General features: G+C 37.8%; 1 long non-coding RNA gene across 1 annotated transcript; it reads right to left on the reverse strand.

The window, feature by feature from the left end:
* Positions 1 to 22,871: 22,871 nt before the first annotated feature.
* On the reverse strand, positions 22,872 to 24,895 carry LOC112711243 (uncharacterized). Its single transcript, XR_003157371.3, has 4 exons — positions 24,522 to 24,895; positions 24,305 to 24,441; positions 23,380 to 23,521; positions 22,872 to 23,265 (listed from the first exon to the last, which is right to left on the reverse strand). It is a non-coding gene; the product is annotated as an uncharacterized lncRNA (long non-coding RNA).
* Between the last annotated feature and the right edge of the window lie 415 nt (positions 24,896 to 25,310).

Consider the following 25,310-nt stretch of genomic DNA (forward strand, 5'->3'; position numbering starts at 1 on the left):
TGCTCAACTACTGAGGGCCGACACAAAGCTGTAGCCGAAGTCCTAATAGCCTCTATGGTGAAAGAGTCAGAGGAGTGAGTAAAAAAAGACTCTACAACATGTCCAAATCCACTGAAGGAGACTTTGAGATGTAATCATCCAAGATAGGGTCAAGATCAGTCACCGATTAACCATCCTACTATGCTGGAACAGGACCACCATGCATGAAGTCAAAAAGATGCTGGACAGAATCAGGATGTAACCTCAACAGTGGAAAAGCATACGGTAAATCAGGATCAAAGAGGGGGGAAGCTAGCAAGTGTTGAAAAGGATGATCTCTAACTACGTACTTATGGACTCGAGGCTCCGCAGCCACCACATAAAAGCTGTAAAGGACAGGATGTAACACCCTAACTTTTGACACGTCATCACCAATGCCAAATGTTCAAGTGTTACTCATCGTAAGGACCTACTTGACTCTAGACTCGGATTTTGTAAACAAATATTAATAAAAGCCTTTACTAATTTAGCGTGACTAAACTATTAATTGTGAAATATCATTTAGTTACTTGTAAGGTTAGTTCTTAAAGTTATGTCACAGATAAATACATGGTATCAGAGAATATCATACATACATATATACAAATATACACATCAGTTAAGCTTGGAGATACATGTCGTTTATCAAAATCCGAGTAATACATCAAGTTTTTATACAGATACAAAAGAGGAAGTCAGTCCCAATCCTTACAAGGGATTTCTAAATTGAAACCAAACTACTAAGAGGTCTGATGAGCTGATAATTTATACGCTTTTTGGCATTGTTTTTAGTATGTTTTAGTTAGTTTTTATTTAAAATTCACTTTTTTGGGATTTACTATGAGTTTGTGTGTTTTTCTGTGATTTCAGGTATTTTCTGGCTGAAATTGAGGGACCTGAGCAAAAATCTGATTCAGAGGCTGAAAAGGACTGCAGATGCTGTTGGATTCTGACCTCCCTTCACTCGAAGTAGATTTTCTGGAGCTACAGAAGCCCAATTGGCGCGCTCTCAATTGCGTTGGAAAGTAGACATCCTGGGCTTTCCAGAAATGTATAATAGTCCATACTTTGCTCGAGATTTGATGACCCAAACCGGCATTCCAAATCAGCTCAAGACTGCCCGGCGTTAAACGCCGGAACTGGCACAAAAATGGGAGTTAAACGCCCAAACTGGCACAAAAGCTGGCGTTTAACTCCAAGAAGAGTCTCTACACATGAAAGCTTCAATGTTCAGTCCAAGCACACACCAAGTGGGCCCGGAAGTGGATTTTTATGTCATTTACTCATTTCTGTAAACCCTAAGCTACTAGTTCTCTATAAATAGGACCTTTTGCTATTGTATTTGACATCTTTTGATCACTTTAGATCTTAGGATCATCTTTGGACGTCTAGTTCTTAGATTATGGGGGCTGGCCTCTCGGCCATGCCTAGACCTTGTTCTTATGTATTTTCAACGGTGGAGTTTCTACACACCATAGATTAAGGTGTGGAGCTCTGCTGTACCTCAAGTATTAATGCAATTACTATTGTTCTTTTATTCAATTCAGCTTATTCTTGTTCTAAGATATTCATTCGCACCCAAGAACATGATGAATGTGATGATTATGTGACACTCATCATCATTCTCACTTATGAACGCGTGCCTGACAACCACTTCCGTTCTACAAGCAAACAAGGCTTGAATGTTTATCTCTTGGATTTCTTAATCGGAATCTTTGTGGTATAAGCTAGAACTGATGGCGGCATTCAAGAGAATCCGAAAGGTCTAAACCTTGTCTGTGGTATTCTGAGTAGGATTCAAGGATTGAATGACTGTGACGAGCTTCAAACTCCTGAAGGCTGGGCGTTAGTGACAGACACAAAAGAATCACTGGATTCTATTCCAACCTGATTGAGAACCGACAGATGATTAGCCGTGCTGTGACAGAGCGCGTTGAACATTTTCACTGAGAGGACGGGATTTTAGCCACTGACGACGGTGATGCCCAACATACAGCTTGCCATGGAAAGGAGTAAGAAGGATTGGATGAAGACAGTAGGAAAGCAGAGAGACGAAAGGGACAGAGCATCTCTATACGCTTATCTGAAATTCTCACCAATGAATTACATAAGTATCTCTATCTTTATCTTTTAGCATTAATCCTCCATAACCATTTGAATCCGCCTGACTGAGATTTACAAGATGACCATAGCTTGCTTCATACCAACAATCTCCGTGGGATCGACCCTTACTCGCGTAAGGTTTATTACTTGGACGACCCAGTGCACTTGCTGGTTAGTTGTGCGAAGTTGTGATAAAGAGTTGAGATTGCAATTGAGCGTACCATGTTGATGGCGCCATTGATGATCACAATTTCGTGCACCAAGTTTTTGGCGCCGTTGCCGAGGATTGTTTGAGTTTGGACAACTGACGGTTCATCTTGTTGCTTAGATTAGGTATTTTTCTTTAGAATTTTTAAGAATGAATTCTAGAGTTTCAAGGTGATGTTTTCATCATCACCAAAGCTGATTGATTCTCATCAATTTAGCTCTTGAATGCAATGTCCTGCTGAAGCTTGGCTAGCCATGTCTAATTTCTTTAGACTAAAGTTTTAGACTAACATTGCATGATTCCTGGAATTCTTATTAAAAATTTTGAATCTCTTTATTTTCTTTTCCACTCAATTTTCAAAAAATCCAAAAAAATTACAAAATCATAAAAAACCAAAAATATTTTATGTTTCTTGTTGAGTCTAGTGTCTCATTTTAAGTTTGGTGTCAATTGCATGCATTCTTTGAATTCAATTATGTGTCTTCATTGATCTTCAAGTTGTTCTTGATGATTTCATTGCTCTGATCTTTAAATTCTCTTGTCTTGAGTGTTTTGTTGTTTCTCATATGCATTCTCAACTTGTTAGTGTCAGTAGTATACAAACTGGTGTCTTGCATGCATTGTTTATTTGATCTTAGTTTCATTTTGATTATTCCTCATTATTAAAAATCCAAAAAAATTTTAATTTGTGTCTTTTCAAGTCAATAATATAGAGAATTGAAGATTCAGAACATACAGCAGAGGAATTACACAGAAAAAGCCGGGTGTTCAAAATGCCCAATGAGGAAGAAAAACTGGCGTTTAAACGCCAGCCAGGGTGCCTGGCTAGGCGTTTAACGCCCAAAAGCGTAGCATTTTGGGCGTTAAACGCCAGAATGGATATCATTCTGGGCGTTTAACGCCAGGATGGAACGAGAGGGAAGATTTTGTTTTTAATTCAAATTTTTTTCAAGTTTCCATAATTTTTCAAAATTAAATCTTTTTCAAATCATATCTTTTCAATCATATATTTTCAAAATCAATTTCTTTCCATTTTCAAAAATACTTGCTAACAATTAATGATTTGATTCAACATTTCAAGTATGTTGCCTTTTCTGTTGAGAAAGGTTTAATATCTGAATCATATCTTTCAAATTTCTTGTTAGCCAAGTCATTAATTTTCAAAATCAAATCTTTTTTTAAATTGTTTTCAAATCATATCTTTTCAATCATATCTCTTTAAAACCATAACTTTTCAATCATATCTTTTTAATCACATCTTTTTCAAAATAGTTTTCAATCATATCTCTTTGATTTCCAATTTCAAAATCTTTTTCAAAATCACTTTATTTCTTTCTCAATCTTAGTTTTCGAAAATCAATTACCATTTTTTCAAAATTTCTTTTAATTAATTCACTTTAATTTTCAAAAATTTCTTCCCCTCTTCTCACATCCTTCTATTTATGGACTAACACTCCTCCTCAATGCACAATTCGAACTCTATCTTTCTAAGTTCGAATTCTTCTACCTCTTCCTTCTATTTTTCTTTTCCTCTGACACCTCAAGGAATCTCTATACTGTGACATAGAGGATTCCATATTTTCTTGTTCTCTTCTCTTTCATATGAACAGGAGTAAAGACAAAAGTATTCTTGTTGAGGCTGACCCTGAACCTAAAAGGACCTTGAAGCGAAAGCTAAGAGAAGCTAAAGCACAACTCTCTGTAGAGTACCTAACAGAAATCTTCAAACAAGAAGAAGACATGGCAGCCGAAAAGAACAACAATGCCAACAATGCAAGGAAGGTGTTGGGTGACTTTACTGCACCCACTCCCGACTTCTATGGGAGAAGCATCTCTATCCCTGCCATTGGAGCAAACAACTTTGAGCTTAAGCCTCAATTAGTTTCTCGGATGCAACAGAATTGCAATTTCCATGGACTTCCATTAGAAGATCCTCATCAGTTTTTAGCTGAGTTCTTGCAAATCTGTGACACTGTCAAGATCAATGGGGTTGACCCTGAGGTCTACAGACTTATGCTATTCCCTTTTGCTGTAAGAGACAGAGCTCGGATATGGTTGGACTCACAACCTAAAGAAAGCCTGAACTCTTGGGAAAAGCTAGTCAATGCCTTCTTGGAAAAGTTCTTTCCACCTCAAAAATTGAGTAAGCTTAGAGTGGAAGTCCAAACCTTCGGACAGAAGGAAGGTGAATCCCTCTATGAAGCTTGGGAAAGATACAAACAATTGATCAGAAAGTGTCCCTCTGACATGCTTTCTGAATGGAGCATCATAGGTATCTTCTATGATGGTCTGTCTGAACTGTCCAAGATGTCATTGGACAACTCTGCTGGAGGATCTCTTCATCTGAAGAAGATGCCTGCAGAAGCTCAAGAACTCATTAAAATGGTTGCAAATAACCAATTCATGTACACTTCTGAAAGGAATCTTGTGAACAATGGGACGAATCATAAGAAAGGAGTTCTTGAGATTGATACTCTGAATGCCATATTGGCTCAGAACAAAATATTGACTCAGCAATTCAATATGATTTCTCAAAGTCAGTCTGGAATGCAAGCTGCACCAGGCAATACTAAGGACGCTTCATCTGAAGAAGAAGCTTATGATCCTGAGAACCCATCAATGGAAGAGGTGAATTACATGGGAAAACCCTATGGAAACACCTATAATCCTTCATGGAGAAATCATCCAAATCTCTCATGGAAGGATCAACAGAGACCTCAACAAGGTTTCAACAACAATAATGGTGGAAGAAGCAGGTTTAGCAATGGCAAGCCTTTTCCATCATCTTCTCAGCAACAGACAGAGAATTCTAAGCAGAGCCACTCTGACTTAGCAACCATGGTCTCTGATCTAATCAAAACCACTCAAAGTTTCATGACTGAAACAAGGTCCTCCATTAGAAACTTGGAGGCACAAGTAGGTCAGCTGAGTAAGAAAGTTACTGAACTCCCTCCTAGTACTCTTCCAAACAATACAGAAGAGAATCCAAAAGGAGAGTGCAAGGCCGTCAACATGGCCGAACTTGGAGAGGAGGAAGAGGCAGTGAGCGCCAATGAGGAAGGCCTCAATGGACATCCACTGGCCTCCAATGAGTTCCCTAATGAGGAACCATGGGAATCTAAGGCTCACACTGAGACCATAGAGATTCCATTGGATTTACTTCTGCCATTCATGAGCTCTGATGAGTATTCTTCCTCTGAAGAGGATGAAGATGTCACTGAAGAGCAAGTTGCTAAATACCTTGGAGCAATCATGAAGCTAAATGACAAGTTATTTGGTAATGAGACTTGGGAGGATGGACCCCCTTTGCTCACCAAAGAACTGGATAACTTGACTAGGTAGAAATTACCTCAAAAGAGACCGGACCCTGGGAAGTTCTCAATACCTTGTATTATAGGCACCATGACCTTTGAGAAGGCTCTGTGTGACCTAGGGTCAAGCATAAACCTCATGCCTCTCTCTGTAATGGAGAAGCTAGGGATCTTTGAGGTGCAAGCTTATGGACTTGTAGAGGATGTTCTGGTAAAGCTTATCTGAAATTCTCACCAATGAATTACATAAGTATCTCTATCTTTATCTTTTAGCATTAATCCTCCATAACCATTTGAATCCGCCTGACTGAGATTTACAAGATGACCATAGCTTGCTTCATACCAACAATCTCCATGGGATCGACCCTTACTCGCGTAAGGTTTATTACTTGGACGACCCAGTGCACTTGCTGGTTAGTTGTGCGAAGTTGTGATAAAGAGTTGAGATTGCAATTGAGTGTACCATGTTGATGGCGCCATTGATGATCACAATTTCGTGCACCAAGGTCCTACCCCTCTAAAAGTATTACAAAAGCAAGGGAAAAGTAATACTATTGATCATAAAAAAGGAGTAGAAGGTCCACCATGCCTAACTCTGGTGTGACCTCTGAATCATCTCGTGGAAGTCAGCCAAAGATGGAAGCAGCTCCTCGTCGGACTCAAATCCTCCTCCAACTCATCATCCCAGACAGGAAAGTCATCCAAAGGATCGACCTTCATGGTTGCTATCACGAACTCTAGAAGGTGGTCGGATTCAATAGGATCAGTCTGTGGTACGAAAACAGGGAGGTGCTGCGCAAGGTCCAAGTCGGTCTCATATGTGTGCAGAGTATCCGGGAGAAATAAATCATGACGTGGTCCTACCAAGAGAAAAGGACGAGAAGAGGGGGGCTGATCTCCAGCTAGGTGTAACTCGAATAATGTGAACGTATACGGCATGCCAAATTCAAAGAGAGGGCACTATACAAAAATGTGGAACTCAGGCTGTGTGAAATGTAAAGGCGGGTCTACAGCATGCTGTATATGAAGACTCCGTCCCGTGTCAGGTCCTCATAGCTCAGAATAAGACGAAACTCATAGAACCCCTCTGTCGACCCCATCTGGGGAGGGGGAAAGAAAGAAAAGAAGGATGAGAACCTAGAGTTCTCAACACGGTAAAAAGGAAACCTAAGGTCTTTATCTCTAAGTTGTTGTGAAATAGAAAAAGAATAAAACAGAAACTCAGGGCACAAATATACATACAATAAGTAAACAATATAAAAAAGTAAGAAATGGCAATAAACAATTCACAGGAAGTTCATATGCACACACAAGATGATGCAAGCTTGTTCCTAGCACAGGCCATGAGCTCATGCATCGGTTGTTTATCCGCGACCCAACGTTACTCGGAGTGAACCCTGAATATGGTTCCTTTACTGTGTCAGTTAGACACCTTAGGATCACAGTTACCCGTGTCAGTTAGGCCTCATCATAATAACATTTTAATGTGCATCACAGTAAGAAACAGTGCTATCAGTTAGGCGAATATTCCCGCATTAGCAACCTTAGGCTATCAGTTAGGCGGGCACTTGTGCATTAGCAGTTTGGCATAAGGCCCATTCAACATACACTTTTCATAAATTATTATTTGCTTTGGTTATCTCTTTCATACATGACTTTTCATTTTCTTTTTTCTTTTTTATGCCTCCACATCACCAATTATAACCACACCTCTACATCACCTACATTATTAAACATACCTCCGCATCACCAATTAACCTTAAACCTTCCTTGGTTATTCTAATACTACTGTTTAGAACCCAAAATATGGTATTGAGGTAATTTGGTCATAGTTTAATCTTGTACTATCTCTCTAAAGAAAATGTTGTCATCGTTTTTTAGAAAATGTAGAAAAACAACAGTGGCAGTAAATTTGTTAAATTCACTAAACATCCAATTTTTACCCATCGCCTTTCAAAATTTATGACCTTAAACAAGATTCTTCCAGTTTTCCAAGAAATCAAATTTCAGATCATTACCATGCCATATGGAAAAAATATGAGGTTAGAAACATAGCCCTATCTTTTAGAATTCTGTTTTCGAAATCCAGCGTGCAACCTACACTCTTTACAACATATCAAATTGGTTAAAACGAGTTCTGACACAATTTAAACCAAATATTTTGGGCACACAAAGCTTGGAATTGCCATTGGTTTCAGCTTAAAAACTCATCAAAATTGTAAATTTAGTTGGTTGAAAGTTGGTGCTTCTGCAATAAAGAAACAGAATTTTCAGCAGAAACCATCAATCTTTAAAAGTTCATTTCTCCCAAATCACTCATCAATAATATCTGAATTTTTTATGAGATGCTCAGAACACATTAAATTTTCATAGAAAAATAGTTTCAATAAAAAATATGGCCTGGTCTACTCCCAGAAATGGATTACTCTCAATTATGCAGAAATTTTGTCATAGACTTTTTTAGCAATCTTACATACCATATTTCATACTTAAACCTATAACCCTTCCAAAATCATACTTCTAATCTTTCTTCAATTATTCAAAGATGATTTCATAGCCAACACAGTCCAAGAACCCAAATTCAATAAATTTTACAATTTCAAGTACTTAATCATAATTAAACTTCCACTTTTCAGCACCATATCAAACATAACAATTCATATACCTTGACCATCATTCAAACACATATTAAGGCTATATTCATCATCAATTAAGCATATGATAATTCATCAATCCTCAACACAGGAACAACTACAAGAATAACAATCTAACTATCCTATCCCTTACTTGTTGGGGTTGAAAATCAAAGGGCTTTGCTCTTAAGTTCACTTGCTTGGTTACAACACCTAATGCATCATAATTTAATTTCATTCAGCATCATCATTATGGCCTTGAGGACGAACCTATGATCACAAAAAGGGGAAGATGAAATATTCACCTCCTCAAGAAAGATGGTTTAGCGGTTAAAGGAGATTAGAGAAAATTTCCTTGAGCTTCACAAACTGGAAGGAAGAACAAGGTTGGACTACTTGTTGATGATGGAAACCAAATTAAATAGAGGAGAATGAATTAAAGTTGGCTTACCTAATGAGGGGTTCTAAGTCAGCAAAAGTTGATGAAGGAAGATGAGAGCTATGTTTCTCAAACTTCTTTGGAAATCGAAGGGTTGAAGAAGGTTGCATGCTAACTGTGTTCTTCTACTAGGTTACTCTCAGTGTTCTCTTTTTTCCCTTTTTTGAATCAAGTGATATGCTTTGTAAGTGTTTGAATGAGTGAAGGTGGGATAGGTGTAAGTTTCATATGCGTTTCATGGATCAAGGGAAAGGATGAAGTAACATATGTGCTTAGAATTAGTGACTAAGCATTCACTAGACATCATGGTTTGGGAAGGGGGTGTTGTCCGTGGAAACCAAAAGGAAAGAAAGACTAATGTTGTTGTCTCTAATCATGGCTAAACTATAATTGGGTTAGGTAAGCTAATGGTTTAGTTGATCTTAGGGTTTTATATAAGGATGACTGAAGCTTTAATTTGATTTATCCTATAGGAAGAGTATTTTGGGTTAAGAATAGAAATTGTGATCACGTACTAATTGTTGATTGATGAGGCATCTAGGGTTGTTCCTCTGCTAGTTTATTATTTAGAGAACTTAATAAATTAACAAAATAAAGAAAATTTGATTATTGTGGTAATTATTTAATTACCCAAAACTTGTCGTTTGGAAAAGCTAAAATGTTTTAGCGCCACGGGTTATAATTCTAATTTACTACGTATGCCGTATATATACCTAAAACAATGCATATCGGTGAACGTCATAAGGAATGAGAAATCTTAGGCCACGTGGGGTAGGGTGGTTACATTCTACCCTCCTAAGAAAAAATTTTGTCCTCAAAATTTTGTTACCTCGAGGGAAGGGATCGGTTTTGGTAGTATTTCCTGCATCCACAACAAACACCTTCCCTGGCTGTTGCTATCTAGGGAAAACAATTTTGGCCCGTCATCATGTACATTCTTTGGCTATGTGTTCGGCCTTACCGCAGTTATACCAAACTCTAGACTTCAACAGACAGGGTCTGCCTTCATGATTCTTTCCACACACAGCACATATCAGTTTTGGTTGGGTCGATTGTAGTTGTTTACCCAGATCTGGCTACCGAGTTACTTTAATGTTTCTTCCTTGAGGGGCGAAGTTACGATGGAAGTCCCTTAATGAAAGGTTCTTTTGGTTAGTTTGTGCTACCACCAAATTTCTTATGCATTCTTCTGTCAGTTGGCTCTTGTAACTAATCCCACAAAATTCTGGATTTTCATTGGACCTACATGAGCTAACAGTTCTTCCCTGAGTCCTCCATCAAACTTGATACACTTCCATTTCTCGAATGTAGCTGGTGCTCCTTGACAAACGTTTGAGAATCGACATAACTCTTCAAACTTGCAAGTATACTCAGTAACTGTCATGTTTCCTTGTCTCAACTAAAGCAACTCTAATTCCTTAGCGGTACAAAATCACTGAGGAAAATACTTCTTATAAAATTCAGCTGAAAATTCCTCCCAAGTGATATCAATAGCTTCTCTTCCTAGTAGTTGGAGTACTCCCTGCCACCGACGTTGCTGATGACGACGCATCATGTTAGGTTTTTCTATGCTTTTTCATATTATAATTTAATTAATCATGCTTAATTATTGAATGTTTTTGTGCTTAAATCATTGATTACTTTCATCCCTTTGATTTTTATCTATTTTGTAGAAAATGGTGGAAAAATCAGTAAAAAGCACAAAACAAGCATGAAAGAAGCAAGGAGGGTGAAGCAGAGAAGATGAGAAACAGGGGAGAGCGCCTTTGGCGCTACGCTTGCCCCTAACAATGCTTCAAGCACCAGGAAACGCCTTTGGTGTTATGCTTTTCTCTAAAGCGTTCATCAGCATTAGAAGGGTGCTTTTGGTGCTACGTTTGTTCCAAGAGCTCCTGTGATAGAAAAGCTGGAAAATTCGCCGGTGACACGTACGCGTGGGTTATGCGTACGCATCGGTGTGACATTTTTAAAAGACCACGTGTACATGTGGAAGAGCGCCTTCGATAATAACACTACGCCTTTGACCCCAACGCTGAAGATGACGTGTACGCATGGGTGACGCGTATGCGTGATAAGTGCCAAAAAGCTTTATGACGCGCACGCATGGGTGACGTGTACGCGTGGGTACAAGAACTCTACGTTGTCCTCAAAAACGCTACGCCAGCCTGGGAGCATCATTCTACTTCAATTAATTACAGTCCAATTCCACCCTAAATTCAAACAAGCAAGCCCACAATTGTCAACCAATCAAGGCCACAAGGAGCATCTAGAATAGTTAATTTTCATTTGATTGTAACTTGGTTTCAATTTCATTTCAATTTGTAATTTAGGAAAGCCTATATAAAGGCCTTAGTTTCATAGCATTAGCGGGGCTAGAGATGGGGAACTGAGAAGGAGATCACACACACACTTTATTGGCACACTTTATAGGGTTCAGTTTGAGCTTTCTTGGCATAATAAAGTTGATTTTGATTTAGAGTTGGTATTGTGACATGTAACCTCTCTAATATTGGGGTCTTTGGATTTATGTAGTATGCGATTAGAAATCATGTTTGTTTTTCTAAGAAAGAGCTTTTGTGCTTTAAAGATTCAATCACCATCGAGAGAGGGATTAAGTCTATTAGAATTTCATGTGAGCCTCGAGGGAGGGATTATAGAATTCAGTTTGAGGCTCTTGCCTCATAAGCTTTTTTATCAATACATTCTTAGTTGGTATGTGACATATAACCTATTTGAATTGAGGTCTTAAGGATTGTGTGGCTTTTGGATTAGAAATTGAACTTCATCCCTTCTCATGAGCAATTAGATCAAGAGATTGGCAATTGATTATGTGAAGAGAAATTAAATCACCAAGAGATTGAGGTTTAATTACTCATAATCCACCATATATCTATCTTACATGATTAAGAAGGAGTGAGACCCATTGATTCAGGAGAAATCAACATCTCCAATCCTTTGTGTTTGCTCTCTTTACTTTTCGTCATTTACTTTCTAGCATTTTCATTTCCTTATAATTTTACTTTCCACCACTTTACTTTTACGTCATTTACTTTCCCTGCACTTTATGGCTTTCTTTTAATCTTTAGTCATTTACATTTCTTGTTGCTCATCACTCCAAAATGAACTGTCCAACTAGAATAATCATCTAGTTATTGATTGCTTAATCCATTAATCCTCGTGGGATCGACCTCACTCTTGTGAGTTTTATTACTTGATGCGACCCGGTATACTTTCCGGTAATTACGTGAAAATAATTTTTCCGTATTAGTTGCGCATCATTCCTCAGCATGTAAGCAGCAAATTCCACTCGACGTCCTTCAAGGACTTGTTGTGCCTGCATTTGATGTGTGGAAAACGATCCAACACAAAACTCACCGGCAAGTGTACCGGGTCGCATCAAGTAATAAAACTCACGGGAGTGAGGTCGATCCCACAGGGATTGAAGGATTGAGCAATTTTAGTTTAGTGGTTGATTTAGTCAAGCGAATCAAGTATTGGTTGAGTGGTTTATCATTAACAGAAACTAAATTGCTTGGAATGTAAAGGGAGAAGGGAGAATTGCAGTAAACTAAAGAGCAGGAAAGTAAAAGATGCTGAATCTTAAAGAACAAGAAATTAAATGACTGAAACTTAAAGTGCAAGAAATGTAAATTGCAGTAACTTAAATTGCAAAAAATGTAAATTGCTTGAATGGAAAGGGGAGTTGAGGATGGGGAATTCAGAATTTCAGCAAGGAAAATTAAATTGCAACGATTAATACAGCAGAAGTTGAATTGGAAGCAACTAGAATTCAAACAGGAAATGAAATTAAATTGCAGCAGGGGTTCACAGAAGAACCAAAAGGAAAATGAGATCTCAGGGCTTTAGAGACTAGATAGCAGAGTCTAGATCTCAATTCCCTTCCCAGATCCAAGTTCACAAAGCAATTAACAAGAAATTAAAGAAGAAGCAGTAAAGGAAATGTAATTGAACTCAATTTTGCAGAAGAGAAATTAAAGAGATCTTGAATGGAGATTGAGATAGAAATTCCTCAATTCTTCACTCCCAAGACTCAAACAAGAAAAATAAAAATGTTCAAGCAAGAATGAGGAAGAAGAGAGATCAATTCTCCTCCCCAATTCTCTGAAATCTCCGTTCCTAGCTCTCAATGAAGTCTCAGAATTCAAAACTCAAAAGAAGGTTCAAAAGCTCAAAGTAAAGTAAAAGTTCAAAAGCTCCAAAAGAAAAGTCCTAATTACATCAAACTATCTCCTATTTATACACTTTCTATTCTTGGATCTTGGGATTTGGATGGGCTTTTGATTTGGTGAAGAATTGAATTAAATTGGATTTTTAATCCAATTTTCAGCCCAAGAAAATTTGCTTCCAGGAGGCTGCCCTGCCCTTGTGGAGGGCAGGGTAGAAAATGGTGCGTGCGTCCTTGGTGCGTGCGTGTTGGTGCTGCAGGATGCTGCCCTGCCCTCCACAAGGGCAGGGCAGAGTTTTTTGGTGCGCCAGATTCTGCTGCCCGTGCGTGCTGATGCTGCCGAGACCCCTTGGTGCGCCAGATTCTGCCCGCTGGCCGTGCACCACAAAATGCTGCCCTGCCCTCGTGGAGGGCAGGGCAATGTTTCCAAAAGTGAAGTTCCAAGTTCGAAACTTGGCGGAGGCGCACGCTGCTTCTTTTCCTTGGTTTTCTTGGCACCAAAGTCACGCCTAGTTCCTTGCTTCCTCATGGTGCCTTGTTCGATCCTTGTGGCAAGCATTGGTAAGCTTTTTCCTTGAATTTATTCCTTTGATGAGCCCGATATTGCCCTTGAGGAGGGCAGGGCAGAGTTTTTGCTCTCCTTGATCCTTGGCATCAATTTGTGCTCCGCTCTTGAGGAGGGCAGGGCAGTGTTGCTTCTCAAGCTTGTTTCATTATGTTGCCCTCCTGGAGGGCAGTGTGCCCTTGTGGAGGGCAATGTTTGCTTCCTCCCTTCCGTGCGCCACACTTCTTCTCTCCTTGGGCCACGCTTTCTTAAGCCACGTTTTTCCCTTTTTTTTCTTTCTTCACCTACAAGAAACCAAAACAACCACTCAAAGTACCTCTAAATTCACAAGGTTTATAATTCATTAAAAATCAATTAATTCTTGCTCAAACCTCATGATTTAGCATCAATTTAATGGTAGTTGCTTGATTTAAGGAAGTTATGCATTTTCATTCCAAATCACTTACTTAGGATGCAATAAAGTGCATAAAGACTAATAAAAACAAGTGAAATTAGCTTGAAAAATGGGTATATGATGACTTGTCATCAGCATTGACCATCCTATCTCTTTATACCAGTCATCAACTCGCGTAGCACTAGTATTTCCATGAAATTGTGGTGGATTTATCTTCAAGAAAGAGGCTAAAGTCATTGGCCGGTTATCGTTACATAGTCCACCTTTGCCTTCGTCGTCATTTCAATTTCCATGTGTTGGCTCATGGTTATTTTTAGCTCCATTATGGCGATCAAGATATTCAGCTACTCGGTTGGTAGCAGCTACTGAGTCACGTATAGAAGCGGCCATGGCGTTTACAGATTCAAGAATAGTTGCTGCATCGAGGATAGTTCCCTCACTTGTTCCCTCCAGTCGAGAGCGTCCTCGTGTATTCGCAACCATTTAAGTCCAATCAATACCCAATAATCAATATTAAGATGATCAGTCTTAATATACCAAAATTAGGTATTAATATTACTACAATGAATGTTCATAGACCTTCATGCAGAATATATTACAAAATATCTTAACTGCATGGAATAAAAAGATTCAGAGTATGCAAGGAAGCATAGTCAGTCCATCCTAAGGCTCAAAGGACAAACTGCTCTGATACCAACTTGTAACACTCAAACTTTCGACATGTCATGACCAATGCCAAACGTTCAGGTGTTACTTGTCGTAAGGACCTACTTGGCTCTAGACTCAAATTTTGTAAACAAATATTAATAAAAGCCTTTATCAGTTTAGAATGACTAAACTATTAATTGTGAAATATCATTTAGTGTTCGCAAGGTTAGTTTTTAAAGCTATGTCACAGATAAATACATGGTTGCAAAGAATATCATACATACATATATACAATTATACACATGAGTTAAGCTTGATGATACATGTCTTTTATCAAAAGCCGAGTACTACACCAAGTTATATATACAGATACAAAAGAGGATGTCAGTCCTAGCCCTCACACGGGTTTCCTAAACTGGAACCAAACTACTAAGAGCTCCTACCCTCAAAAAATACTACAAAAGCGAGGGAAAAATAAAACTATTGATCATTAAAAGGGAGTAGAAGGTCTGCCGTGCCTAACTCTGGTGTGACCTCTGAATCATCTTCTATAAGTCGGCTGAAGATAGAAGCAGCTCCTCGTCAGACTCCGAATCCTTCTCTGACTCATCATCCCAGACAGGAAAGTCATCCAAAGGATCGGCCTTCATGGCTGCTGCCACGAACTCCAGAAGGTCGTCAGACTCGATGGGCTTAGTCTGTGGTGCAGAAACAGAGAAGTGCTGTGTAAGGTCCAGGTTGGTCTCATATGCGTTCGGAGCATCTGGAAGAAATAAATCGCGATATCGTCCTACCAAAAGAAAAGGACAAGAAGAGTGGGACTGATCTCCAGCTAGTTGTAACTCGGATAATGTAAACACGTATGGCATGCTAAAAAGAGAGGTCACTGTACAGAAATGTGAAACTCAGGCTCATGTGAAACGGAAAGGCGGATCCACAGCGTACTCCATATGAAGACTCCGTTCCACATGGGGTCCTCATAGCTCAGCATAAGACAAAACACATAGAACGCCTCTGCCGACCCCATCTAGGGAGGGGAAAAAGAAGGAAAAGAAGGGTGAGAACCTAGAGTAAACATAGAAAAAGAATAAACACAGAAACTCGGAGCACAAATATACATACAACAAGTAAACAATATAAACAATTAGGAAATGGCAATAAATGAATCATAGGAATTTGATACACGCAAACAAGATGATGTATGCCTATTCCTAGCGCAGGCCATGAGCTCATGCATTGGTTGTCTACCAGCAACCCGACGTTACTCAAAGTGAATCCCGAATATGATTTCTTTACTGTGTCAGTCAGACACATTGGCATCACAGTTACCCATGTCAGTTAGGCCTCATCATAATAATATTTTAATGTGCATCACAGTAAGAAATAATGCTATCAGTTAGGTGAATATTCCCGTATTAGCAACTTTAGGCTATCAGTTAGGCAAGCACTTTTGCATTATCAGTTTGGCACAAGGCCCATTCAACATACACTTTTTATAAATTATTATCCGCTTTGATTATCTCTTTCATACATGACTTCTTATTTTTCTTTTTCTTTATTATGCCTCCACATCACCAATTTTATAGGCACTTCCACATCACCTGTGGCTGAAATTGAGGGACCTGAGAAAAAATCTGATTCAGAGGCTGAGAAAGGATTGAAGATGCTGTTGGATTCGGACCTCCCTACACTCAAAGTGAATTTTTTGGAGTTACATATACCCAATTGGCGCGCCCTAAATTGCGTTGGAAAGTAGATATCTTGGTCTTTCCATAAATGTATAATAGTTCATACTTTTCTCGACATTTGATGGCCCAAACTGTCGTCTAAACGCCGACCAAAGACCCTTTTATGGCATAAAATGCCATAACTGGCACCAAAGCTGGAGTTAAACGCCCAAACTGGCACCAAAACTGGCATCTAGACTCCAAGAACGTCCTGTGCACGTGAAAGCTAGGAAGCTCAGCCCAAACACACACCAAGTGGGCCTCGGAAGTGAACTTCTGCTTTATCTGCACCTAGTTACTCATTCTCTGTAAACCTAAGTTACTAGTTTAGTATAAAAAATACTTTTAAAGATTTATTCTATACCGGATGACATTTTTGACAAACCTTGGTGTATCTTTGATGGCATGAGTCTCTAAACCCCATGGTTGGGGATGAGGAGCTCTGCTGTGCCTCGATGACTTAATGCAATTACTACTGTTTCTATTCAATCACGCTTATTTCTGTTCTAAGATATTCACTCGTACTTCACCATGGCAAATGTGATGATTCGTGACACTCATCATCATTCCCAAAATTATGAACACGTGCCTGACAACCACTTCCGTTCTATCTGAGCTCAACGTAGTCATTGGGCGAAAGCTTAAGTGTGTATCTCTTGGACTCTTGACTCACGAGTTTGATTACCTCTCCTGACAACAGAGCATTCGAATCTGAGAGACCAGAATCTTCGTGGTAGAGGTTAGAACCAATTGGCGGCATTCCAAAGATCCGAAAAGTCTAAACCTTGTCTGTGGTATTTCGAGTAAGATCTAGGAAAAGATGACTATGACGAGCTTCAAACTCGCGACTGTTGGGCGTAGTGACAGTGTGCAAAAAGATCAGTGGATCTTATTCCAACACAAGTGAGAACCGACAAATGATTAGCCATGCGGGAAACCATAGCAGACATGTTTTCACTGAGAGGACGGATGGTAGCCATTGACAACGGTGATCCACCAACATAAAGCTTGCCATAGAAGGAGCCAGGCGTATTTGAAGAAGAAGGCAGTAGGAAAGTAGAAACTCAGAGGGTAGAGCATCTCCGAAACCTCAACCTGTTCTCCGTTACTGCATAACAAGTATTATTTATTTCATGTTCTTTTACCTTTTATAAATAAAACTAAGAATTATTATTGATATCTTGACTAAGAGTTACAAGATAACCATAGCTTGCTTCAAGCCGACAATCTCCGTGGGATCGACCCTTACTCACGTAAGGTATTACTTGGACGACCCAGTGCACTTGCTGGTTAGTGGCACCGGAGTTGTGAGAAGTGTAAATCACAATTCCGTGCACCAAGATTTTGGCGCCGTTACCAGGGATTGTTCGAGTTTGGACAAGTGAAGGTTTATCTTATTGCTTAGATTAGGAATAATTTATTTTTATTGGTTTAGAGTCACTAAAATTGCATCTGCTATTGTCTTTTCAAAAATTTTTCAAAAATATTATTTTTCTTTTTCATTTTTCTTTGAGTTTAGTTTCATGTTTTAAGTTTGGTGTCTTTTGTTGCTTTTTGTCTTATACATTTTCAAATTTTTTAATGTCCAAGGTATAAAAATTTTTAAGTTTGGTGTCCTTTGTGCTTTTATTTTTCTTAAAAAAATTTTCAAAATTTGTTCTTGGTGTTCATCTTGATCTTCGAAGTGGTCTTGGTGCTCATCTTGACATTCAAGTTTTCTTGTTCGTTTTTCTTTGTTTTGATCTAAAAATTTTAAGTTTGGTGTTATTTTTACTGTTTTTCTCTTTCTTCATTAATTTCAAAAATATATATTCCCTTATTTACTCATTATTTTTGAATCCCTTGGGTTCACTTGGTCAAAATTTTTAAAATCATATCTTTTAAAGTTTTTAAAATCATATCTTTTTCAAAACTTCCTAACCAGCTTCTCTCTCTTCAATTTTTTTCGAAAATCCTCATCAAATCTTTTCAATTAATTAATTATTTTAGTTTCCAATTTTTTTATTATTTATTTCGGTCTAAAAACAAAAAAATTATATATATATATATATATATATTAAAATAAAATAAAATAAAATTTTATTCACAATTCACATCACCTCCCTTTCTCCATCATGGACCTAAGTGGAACTGAACAGTCTAGAAGGACTCTGGGATCATATAGTAACCCTACTACTACTTCATATGAGGGTAGTATCTGTATACCCCCCATCAGAACCAGTAATTTTGAGCTAAATCCCCAGCTCATTATCATGGTGCAGCAAAATTACTAGTATTCCGGTCTTCCACAGGAAGAACCTACTGAGTTTCTGGCACAATTCTTACAAATTGCTGACATAGTGTGTGATAAGGAAGTAGATTAGGATATCTACAGATTACTACTATTTCCATTTGTTGTAAAAGATCAAGCTAAGAGGTGGTTAAATAACCAACCAAAGCAAGCATACGAACTTGGAAGCAGTTATCAGACAAATTCTTGAATCAATATTTCCCTCCAAAAAGGACGACACAGCTAAGGCTGGACATCCAAGCTTTAAACAAGGGGATAATGAATCTCTTTATGATGCCCGAAAGAGGTACAGAGAGATGCTAACGAAATGCCCATCTAAAATGTTCTCAGAATGGGTGTAATTAGACATCTTCTACTATGGGCTTGCAGAAAAAGCTCAAATATCTCTAGACCACTCAACTGGTGGATCTATACACATGAGAAAAACAATTGAAGAGGCTCAAGAGCTCATTGATACAGTTTCCAGAAATTAGCATCTGTATTTAAATAGTGAATTCTCCATGAAAGAAGAAGATAAAGCAGTATCCACTGAACTTAATCCTCCAGAACAGGTTGCTGAACTCAACCAGTAAATACTCCTTCTAACAAAACAGTTATCAGAACTCAAAGAAATGTTACAAGATACTAAAAATGCTAACAAAAACATGGAGGCACAATTGGATCAGATAAGACATCAGCTATCTAAACAAATAACAGAAGAGTGCCAAGCTGTTCAACTAAGGAGTGAAAAGACATTGAATACCTCAACCCAAAGCAGCAGAAAGCCTAGAAAGGAACACCTAACAGAGGATGGCCAATTCACTGCCCAAAATCCCTCTGAGGATAGTAAGAGCCCAGAGAGGAATGATTTTGGCATTCAAACGCCAGTAACTTGGCGTTAAACGCCCAATCAGCTGCCAGTTCTGGTGTTCAAACGCCAGAAAAGGGCAGCAACCTGGTGTTAAACGCCTATTCAACTGCCATTTCTAGTGTTCAAATGCTAGAAAAGGGCAGCAACCTGGCGTTAAATGCCATTCAGCTGTCAGTTCTAGCGTTCAAACGCCAGCAAAGGGTCAGACACCTACAAGTGCTGATAACAACTCCCTTAAGCAAGCTTCTACAACCACTTCTATAGGACATAAACCTGCAGCAGCTAAGGTTGAAGAATACAAGGCTAAGATGCCTTATCCTCAAAAGCTAAATAGGGAGCCTATCTAGGTAGAGTAGGAATGGCTCTTTCTATGGCCCAAGATTCAGGGAGATCAATGATAAGTCCATATTTGACGATATATTTTAGCTTGAATTGGATGGATTTCATCATATAAACTCACACTTATTCACTAAAATAGCATACTTTTGTGTGTGATCCCTAAATTGAACTTAAATGTGAAAACATGCGTTTTTGTGCTTAAATTGAGCAATTTAATTCCACTTTTGTTCCATTTGATGCCGTGATATGTTTGTTGAGTGATTTCAGGTCCCAGAGGCAAGAATAGTTTGGTAGAAGTGGAAGAAAGCAAGCAAAAAGGGAGAAAACATGAAGAAAACAAAGGAGAAAAGCATCTCGACCTGTGCCCACGCACAAAATAGAAAATTAGGACCTGTGCCCACGCACAGGGGTCAAAAACAGCACCTGTGCTAATGCACAGGCTATGTCCATGCTCAGAACAGAATGGAAATCAACACCTGTACCCACGCATAGGCTGTGCCCATGCACAGACCTGTGCGTACATACAGGTACCAGCGCGTGCCTCCATTAAAATTGCACGTGGACTCGCGTTTTGGGGGCTTTTTGGCCCATTTTTTAAGGCTTTGGAGCATATTTGAAGGGGGAAGCAACTATATATCATAACATACACTACCATACTTCAAACAACACATTTTAGGAGTAATTTTAGGGTAGTTAGATTAGGTTTTCTCTCTAGTTCATTAGAGTTTTAATTAGGTTTTCAATGTAGAATTTTATAGTTCAAGTTTTGCTTTTGGATTTTGCTTTCCCATTGTAAGTATTCCTTAATTTCCTCTTTTATGACATTACTTGATCTACACTTTCTTCTACTTTTCATTTCTCTTACCAATTTATATAGTTTTGTAATTTTGGATTTCTAGTTGGTTAATTTGATGTTTGATGCTTACTTTATGTTTGTTTGAGTTGCCTTTATTGATTTTGATCATTTATGGTTCATAGTTTTTATCATTTTCCCAATTTTGCCATGTTTTATGTTTGTGCCCTCTATGTGTTTGATAAAATGCCAATTTTAGTTATAAGGTAATTTCCACCCCTTGGCTTGGAAAAAATGAGTATATGGATTACTAGAGCCATAATGTCCAACATTTAGTGATAATTCTTGGGTTGTTAGTTGTTATTGTTTCCACTAACGCTAGCTTTTTACTAAGGTCATTAGTAAGTTAGCTAGGATTTGTAGATTAATAACAATTATGCTCACTTAACTTATCGTTCGATGTTAAGGGTTGACTTAGTGAGATTAATCCATCATAATTATCATAGTTGTGGTTATGGCAAGGAAGGGATTCCATAACTCATCCCAAGTCAAGATTTCATTTATGTTTTGAATCATCTTTTCATCGCTTTATAGTCTTACTTGTTTATATTGCATACATAGTTCTTTTATTCCTTTATTAGTTTATTAATTGCAATTTTGTCTTGTTCTTTTATCTCTTTATTTGTTTACTTCAATTATTGAAACCCCCCTTGCTTCCTTATTATTGAAAATCCCTTTTGATCTTCACAACCAACTTTTCACAACCAAAATTGTATGCACTTGTTGGGATTAGTTCCTAGGGAGAACGACCCGGGAGTCTAAATACTCTTGGTTTATATTTGCTTTGAATTGTGACATTATCTTGAATTGAATTTTGATTGAGAGGATCCATTGCCGGTTTGGACTATACTCACAACGAAATTACTTTATCTAGTTTTTCGAATGGGCATAAATTCTCATCTATCAATCAATTTTATCCCATTTCATAAGGCGAGGTATGGTAACATTTGTTTTTGTCATATCTGTAACAAACAAAGTTGTCTCACGGTCGGTTATTTTTTAGAGGAATCTGGATCTACAAGTATTCATGACTTTATATTGAATCCTATATATTAAGGTTGCAAGAATGGATCCTTCCTTCATGTCAAGGCCATGAAGTCGAATGTTGAGAAATAGTGAGTCTAAAGTATTTCTATCTATCAAACTCACAATTTTGTTGGGAAAATAATTAAAATAGATCGGACCGTGCCCTAGACTTATTTCAACAGTTCCTATGAGGGAATCAAGAAAATTATTATGCCTAACATCTCTTAGACACATGAAAATAGATGCATTTAAACCTTCTCTAATAAGTGATTTAACTGCAACTTGAACACAACCTATATGAAGATATTTATATCTGCGGATATGTTCTTGAACAAATTGTTTGTTTAAAAGGTGAAATTCTTCATCAGACTCGGGTCCTAGAGGAATGTTTTTGACATTTTTGATAATATAATCAGATTTGCCAGCACGCTTAGTTTCTTCAAGAACGTATAGTTCATCTTGGGGAATGTTTGGTATTTTCCAATTGTCTATAGTTTGATTAATATCTTCAAAGTAGACTTCTTCTTCAAAGAGATTATGTTTTGGAGAGAGTTCCTCAGGTCAAGTCACTTTCTCAGAAAGAATATTGAATTTTATGTGGGATGAAGAAGGACTGTGAGCAAAACAATGAGAGAGGGAGCGAAAAAATGACATTTTTATAAAACTTACTGCTATCATTGCCCTCCTTTGGTTCGTTATAAATATGCCTATTAACATTAAACTAGCACTCAGCCACTAAAACTGGATTTTAACTCCTTTTTTTTAATACCTAATTTTTCAGATCCATAGCCACCAGGGGCTTTTAACATTCTATTCTTATCATTTACAGGAACATAACCAAGTTATTCTTACTGTCCAATCATCAAGTCTTACTGCTACCACCTTATAAATGATAAGAAGAAATAACCCGTACTTCCAAATCTGAAAATTAACTTTACAAGATTTACAAAAGAAACATAAACAATCATAACAAAAATATAAAGGATACCAGTATTCATGTGAATCAGAGTTAGTCTAATGTTAATAAAAACATTCCTGCTTTCCCATCAGGTTCTGAGTCTACCAGATATGCCCAAAGTGAATCTAAGAGGGATAAGGAGAAAGAGTGAAGATATAATTAATGTTAATTAATTATATGAATGCAGATGTAAAGGCATAAATTAAATATGAAATTAGATGCAGCAGTAGTCTGCACGCATATGCAGGTTAGTGTGAAGTTAAATGTGGTAGTAGTCCGCACACATATGCAAATGCAGAAGCTTTAAAAAAAGTATGAAAATAAAGAACTGAAAATTCTTTATTGAAGAAAATTGAAGAAAATTTGGAGAAAAAAAAGATAAAAGTAAAAGGCTTACAAAGGATTCTTAGAGCTTCTCTCTCTAATTTCTCTCTAATCTTATGTTTCTAAAAACTCTGCCTCAAAATGTTGCGGAAGCATGCTTTTATAGACCTAAAGATTTACTATTCTTACAGTTCAGGTAATGTTGACCTACACTATAGCTACAGTACCAGTTAATAATTTTACAAATTAAAATACAAAATTTTGTGAATAACTTTAATCTTCTTGTAAATTAATTCCGAAAAAGTCATCTTCATTTTGAATATAATCACTGGAAGAGGCTGTTGAGGAGTTTTGATCTTGTTTCCTTTCTTGGTCTTCTTCAGCTTGAAGTAGCTGTAATATTTGCTGTAAATTTTTCATAAATGATTCTTTGGATTGAGACCCTACAAGACCTACTGTAATCTGGGCCTTTTGAATGAAAAAAATAAATGTTTCATGATCCATTACCTTGACAAATTGATGATGTTCTTTGAACCATTTCCTTACTTCGTCAGGATGAGCCATGGTTGAATCAAATTGGGACCACCATTTGACGTATGCATTCCTTTGAAGCATTGATGGCATTTTAGGATGATCTTTCTTGCCAAATCTGTATTGTCATGAGAATATTCGTGCCAATGTAAATATAGAAAAGAACTTCAAGTCGCGGGATAATGAATTCCTATTGGTCAAATTTGTGTTTGAAAATCTTTAGCCCCTCATCGGCAGGTGGGGGTAAAATTTCAAGTAGTGGACCAAAATAATACTACCATTGAAAAAACCAGTTTGAAAAGTGATAATTAACATTTCTTTATTGAATAGTCTATATATATACACACCAATCACTAGAACTTGCCAATAAAATTCAATTGCTTTTATATTCACCAGAAACTTTTCAAAACACGATTCTTAAATCCACATATTCCAAATGAGTCTTCAATACAAAGTCTCTAAATAACACCATTTTTCATCATTATTATTATTCAATTTTCACTCAAGTTCTTCTAAAACTTCAGCAGCATTTCTCCTAAAAATCAGACTTGGCCACTCTTCAAGGGTCCCGTCCCAACCAAACAGTTTCCCAACGTTCCCATCAAACTTTCATTAACCACCTTAGCACCAACTCAACTCAAAGAAGTCAACAAAATCAAGAATTCGAGCAACCAATCACTTTTAAATTATCAGGTAAACAATCACAATCCATAACCACAAACAATCCAACTTCTCATTTAATTTTATTGCTTAAAAATCCGAAATCATTTAACTAGTTACATTTATCCAAAACAGTTCAACTCAATCCATAAGACTTACAATCATAGAAAAATGTATTTTTCACATTAATATTGAATTATAACAATTCCATGAAATAAAATAGTTTTTAAAAATAGCCTACCTCGATCACGACTCAACTACGCGACAAACTTCATTTATCCTTTTAGTTCATAGCAACGGTAGCCGCAATGTCCACAGAAACTCCGCCATAACGTTGCGACAGCAACAAATACAGTATGCAACCTTGGCAACTCAACCCTAAGACATTAACGTTGCAAGATCCTCAGTATTTATAACAGAACAACAGCGATAAGTGTTTCAGGACAAGAGTTACTCACTCTACCAAAAAATAATGAGAGAATGGAATAGCTCCAGTGACGACATTCTAGCGAGCAAAACGATGGCAAAGAGCTCCGATGGCAATGCAGTAGCTTGGAGACAGTGTACTAGTCCCTCCTTCTCGCATGTAGCAACGCCAACATCCACTACCGTCACCTCCTCTCTTCCGGTCAAACCTAAACGGCGACAGCAGCTTCTTCTGACGGGTTCCGACGAGCTCCAGCAGTAACGACAAGGGAAACCACCAACAACTTCACTAGCAAAGGATGGCTTTGATGGCGGCGGCCATGGATGCTCGGCAACGAAGATCCGACGAAGCTGGCAGCGAGGCGCGATGACGGCGACTCCTTCCTCATCCTCGCGTCGTGACTCTCTCTCTCATGAAAAAGAATTCATTAGTGAAAAGCACAAATGTCTGAAGATCTTAGCGAAAAGAATTCATTAGTTGTTAAGAAACTCTCTCTCATGGAAAATATTACGAATGTTAAGGAAAAGAAAAGAGGAGATGAGAGGAAACATAAGAAAAAGATTATGGAAATCAAAGAAAATGTTACAAATTCAAGCGGCGATGAAGGAACAAGAATTACAAATTATTAAAAAAATAAAGATAAGTTCAAAGAAAATGGAAATAGAAAGAACGGCCAAGGAAAGAGAAAGAGAAATAGATATGCAAATAATTTATGCTGACACGTCTATAATGAGAGAAAAACGACGAGCTCATCATGAGATTACATGTGATAAAGTAATTAATATGTAGTTTACTTAATGGTTCCTTCTATTCATAGAGT

The sequence above is a fragment of the Arachis hypogaea genome, chromosome 9, assembly GCF_003086295.3.
Source record: "Arachis hypogaea cultivar Tifrunner chromosome 9, arahy.Tifrunner.gnm2.J5K5, whole genome shotgun sequence".
NCBI classification, from domain to species: domain Eukaryota; kingdom Viridiplantae; phylum Streptophyta; class Magnoliopsida; order Fabales; family Fabaceae; genus Arachis; species Arachis hypogaea.